Source organism: Schistocerca serialis, unplaced genomic scaffold, assembly GCF_023864345.2.
Source record: "Schistocerca serialis cubense isolate TAMUIC-IGC-003099 unplaced genomic scaffold, iqSchSeri2.2 HiC_scaffold_1189, whole genome shotgun sequence".
NCBI lineage: Eukaryota > Metazoa > Arthropoda > Insecta > Orthoptera > Acrididae > Schistocerca > Schistocerca serialis.
Window position 1 is genome coordinate 370,001 of NW_026047391.1, and position 5,000 is coordinate 375,000.

Genomic DNA, 5,000 nt, shown 5'->3' on the forward strand with positions numbered 1-5,000 from the left:
GGCACGCAGACGATATGTAAGCACCAGCATGGAACAACACCCAGTGCATCCTCTCTGCCACATTAGACAATCCACACTATCATAACCAGACCGGGAGGTCCACTCGGAAAACAGAATATCCCACCCTTCCGACAACCACCATTGCTCAGCTAAGCCACCAACACCCACACATGTCCCACACAGGGGTGCACCCAACATCACAATACTGCCTCCTGTCACACCACACAAACAATGGCAGGAATGAAAGACACAGGTCTGCCACAAGCATGGAATCAGAGCGCCGCCTGTTATGAGCCAAAGGTGCACCCTGACGTGGCAAATCAGATGATGCCGCAGTCATTTACTTACGATAATCACAATCAACAAACTGCCGCCCCCCCCCCCCAAAACACCTTTCCTTACAACAATGTGTACCTTAACCTAACCCATATTGTGCCTTAACCTAACCCATATTGTGCCTTAACCTAACCCATATTGTGCCTTAACCTAACCCATATTGTGCCTTAACCTAACCCATATTGTGCCTTAACCTAACCCGTATTGTGCCTTAACCTAACCCGTATTGTGCCTTAACCTAACCCGTATTGTGCCTTAACCTAACCCGTATTGTGCCTTAACCTAACCCGTATTGTGCCTTAACCTAACCCGTATTGTGCCTTAACCTAACCCGTATTGTGCCTTAACCTAACCCGTATTGTGCCTTAACCTAACCCGTATTGTGCCTTAACCTAACCCGTATTGTGCCTTAACCTAACCCGTATTGTGCCTTAACCTAACCCGTATTGTGCCTTAACCTAACCCGTATTGTGCCTTAACCTAACCCGTATTGTGCCTTAACCTAACCCGTATTGTGCCTTAACCTAACCCGTATTGTGCCTTAACCTAACCCGTATTGTGCCTTAACCTAACCCGTGTTGTGCCTTAACCTAACCCGTGTTGTGCCTTAACCTAACCTGTGTTGTGCCTTAACCTAACCCGTGTTGTGCCTTAACCTAACCCGTGTTGTGCCTTAACCTAACCTATGTTGCGCCTTAACCTACCCTATATTGTACCTTAACCTAACCTATATTGTACCTTAACCTAACCTATGTTGCGCCTTAACCTAACCTATGTTGCGCCTTAACCTAACCTATGTTGCGCCTTAACCTAACCTATGTTGCGCCTTAACCTAACCTATGTTGCGCCTTAACCTAACCTATGTTGCGCCTTAACCTAACCTATGTTGCGCCTTAACCTAACCTATGTTGCGCCTTAACCTAACCTATGTTGCGCCTTAACCTAACCTATGTTGCGCCTTAACCTAACCTATGTTGCGCCTTAACCCAACACACGTTGCGCCTTAACCCAACACACGTTGCGCCTTAACCCAACACACGTTGCGCCTTAACCCAACACACGTTGCGCCTTAACCCAACACACGTTGCGCCTTAACCCAACACACGTTGCGCCTTAACCCAACACACGTTGCGCCTTAACCCAACACACGTTGCGCCTTAACCCAACACACGTTGCGCCTTAACCCAACACACGTTGCGCCTTAACCCAACACACGTTGCGCCTTAACCCAACACACGTTGGGCCTTAACCCAACACACGTTGGGCCTTAACCCAACACACGTTGGGCCTTAACCCAACACACGTTGGGCCTTAACCCAACACACGTTGGGCCTTAACCCAACACACGTTGGGCCTTAACCCAACACACGTTGGGCCTTAACCCAACACACGTTGGGCCTTAACCCAACACACGTTGGGCCTTAACCCAACACACGTTGGGCCTTAACCCAACACACGTTGGGCCTTAACCCAACACACGTTGGGCCTTAACCCAACACACGTTGGGCCTTAACCTGCTCTGTAATTGTCATACGACGCGTTAAATTAGTGTAGTGTTGCCTAACTGCAACCCCCGCAATATAGTTTGCTACTCGCACTGCCCGGTCCCCAGAGTATCGCTTCATGTTAAACACCTTGCAGCTATACACTGTAATGCGGATGGCAGCAGGACGTACATGCTCAATGCCCTTCGCAGTTGTTCATTGGCATTCGCATGGTGAAGCACAGCCTACGTTGTGGTACGGCTTGTGTCAACTGTCCGCTGATGTTGTACGTCCAAATCACACACTGTACTGCACATTGGTCCTCATGTACTGAATGATACATCGTGGTACATGTGTGACCGTACCACGACTGCGCCAACAACGGCGAACCATACGGTCCAAATATTGTGCACTCAGCTACATGTCGTCTCCCTATAAGAGCTGGATTGCAGTATGGTATGCCGTGGATGGCGATCGGCATGAGCCGTCTGTTGATGTAGTGGCGCGTGTTGTCAGACGTAGTCGTCTCTTCTCACACACCGTGATAGCATGGTGCACTGCGTTCCACATCTGCGACATGCGACAGAGGCCGGTTGACAGTCGTTCGCGCAATGGACATCGCATACGTACGGGGGCCACCTTCCACGTGTTCGCGAAGCGTGCACATGTTGTTGCGTGTATGTGGGCAGACATAGTGTGTCGTGACACCTGACACAGGCATGCAACAATCGTTGAATTTGCAAATGGCGATGGACGTCTACGTTTGCTGGTGACGTTACGCAAATGAAGAACTGGTAAACCGTTGTGGTGCGGTTGTTCTCGCTAGAGGTGAATCAGTGATGGCGACGATCGGTTGAGCTACCAACCGGTTGTTTCAGCGATACCCACCATGCCCACGAACGTGAATGGCATGTGGGTGTGAAGCGATACGCGGCGGTGGCTGGGTGGGACCGTCCCCGGCCGGTGAGGGGGGGCCTCCCGGCGTGCTGGCCGCGCGGTGCGTGGGCGCACGCGCTACAGCCGGCTGGTGGGGGCGGCCAGTGGCAGGCGCGCCGGCCGACGGAGGCGGCAGGCGGCGTAGCTGCGCGCCGGCGCACCCTGCACGCGGCGCCGTGCGGCCAAAGTAGGTCCTCGCGGGCCCGGTGCGAAGCGCGGTGGACATCTGCAGTGTGCTGGTCCGATTGAGGACTGTGTGCGCTGAGGATGCGCCGCCGCCCGGCGCTCGGCGCCGCGACGCCGTCTGCTGCTCGGTCGCCTCTGCGGTTCTCGCAGGTGGATTGTATCGCAGCTGTGCGGACGTGTTGGCGCGTGCGCTGTGCTGGGAGAGTTCGCTTCGGCACCCAAGTGGGGCTTTTGTCCTTCTGTGGCGCTGGCGTTGGAGCTGCCGGCCACCGTAGGTGGCGCGTGTTGTCTCCCGCCGGCAATGCCACGACAGCACGCTCCCGGGCCTCTGTCGGCAGCGGCAAGCTCAGTTGGGAGCACGGGTGGTCGCACCTAAAGCGTCTACTCGCCAAACTCCGGGCGATTGCGCCTCTCTCGAACCCGACCAAGTACTTAGGACGGCGCTGCGCGCCGCCGGGACCTGAGAGGGTTTCGAGGTGTATTGTGCAGGGGAGCTCAGCCTCCTCCTGTTTGCAGAATAATTGAGCGGACGCTTGCGTGTTCGCGCGGGCCCCCGGGACACACTCCCGGGCGGCCGGCTGCTCAGCTCTAGTTGACGCAGCTCCCTGGTTGATCCTGCCAGTAGTCATATGCTTGTCTCAAAGATTAAGCCATGCATGTCTCAGTACAAGCCGCATTAAGGTGAAACCGCGAATGGCTCATTAAATCAGTTATGGTTCCTTAGATCGTACCCACGTTACTTGGATAACTGTGGTAATTCTAGAGCTAATACATGCAAACAGAGTCCCGACCAGAGATGGAAGGGACGCTTTTATTAGATCAAAACCAATCGGTCGGCTCGTCCGGTCCGTTTGCCTTGGTGACTCTGAATAACTTTGGGCTGATCGCACGGTCCTCGTACCGGCGACGCATCTTTCAAATGTCTGCCTTATCAACTGTCGATGGTAGGTTCTGCGCCTACCATGGTTGTAACGGGTAACGGGGAATCAGGGTTCGATTCCGGAGAGGGAGCCTGAGAAACGGCTACCACATCCAAGGAAGGCAGCAGGCGCGCAAATTACCCACTCCCGGCACGGGGAGGTAGTGACGAAAAATAACGATACGGGACTCATCCGAGGCCCCGTAATCGGAATGAGTACACTTTAAATCCTTTAACGAGTATCTATTGGAGGGCAAGTCTGGTGCCAGCAGCCGCGGTAATTCCAGCTCCAATAGCGTATATTAAAGTTGTTGCGGTTAAAAAGCTCGTAGTTGGATTTGTGTCCCACGCTGTTGGTTCACCGCCCGTCGGTGTTTAACTGGCATGTATCGTGGGACGTCCTGCCGGTGGGGCGAGCTGAAGGCGTGCGACGCGCCTCGTGCGTGCTCGTGCGTCCCGAGGCGGACCCCGTTGCAATCCTACCAGGGTGCTCTTGAGTGAGTGTCTCGGTGGGCCGGCACGTTTACTTTGAACAAATTAGAGTGCTTAAAGCAGGCAAGCCCGCCTGAATACTGTGTGCATGGAATAATGGAATAGGACCTCGGTTCTATTTTGTTGGTTTTCGGAACCCGAGGTAATGATTAATAGGGACAGGCGGGGGCATTCGTATTGCGACGTTAGAGGTGAAATTCTTGGATCGTCGCAAGACGAACAGAAGCGAAAGCATTTGCCAAGTATGTTTTCATTAATCAAGAACGAAAGTTAGAGGTTCGAAGGCGATCAGATACCGCCCTAGTTCTAACCATAAACGATGCCAGCCAGCGATCCGCCGCAGTTCCTCCGATGACTCGGCGGGCAGCCTCCGGGAAACCAAAGCTTTTGGGTTCCGGGGGAAGTATGGTTGCAAAGCTGAAACTTAAAGGAATTGACGGAAGGGCACCACCAGGAGTGGAGCCTGCGGCTTAATTTGACTCAACACGGGAAACCTCACCAGGCCCGGACACCGGAAGGATTGACAGATTGATAGCTCTTTCTTGATTCGGTGGGTGGTGGTGCATGGCCGTTCTTAGTTGGTGGAGCGATTTGTCTGGTTAATTCCGATAACGAACGAGACTCTAGCCTGCTAACTAGTCGCGTGA

General features: G+C 53.6%; 1 non-coding gene across 1 annotated transcript in view; it reads left to right on the forward strand.

Annotated features, from left to right (window-relative positions):
- Positions 1–3,544: 3,544 nt before the first annotated feature.
- LOC126434521 (small subunit ribosomal RNA) overlaps positions 3,545–5,000 on the forward strand; it is a 1,910-nt gene continuing 454 nt past the window's right edge. Inside the window, exon 1 of the ribosomal RNA XR_007579290.1 lies at positions 3,545–5,000. This exon is cut by the window's right edge and continues 454 nt beyond it. This is a non-coding gene — a ribosomal RNA (small subunit ribosomal RNA).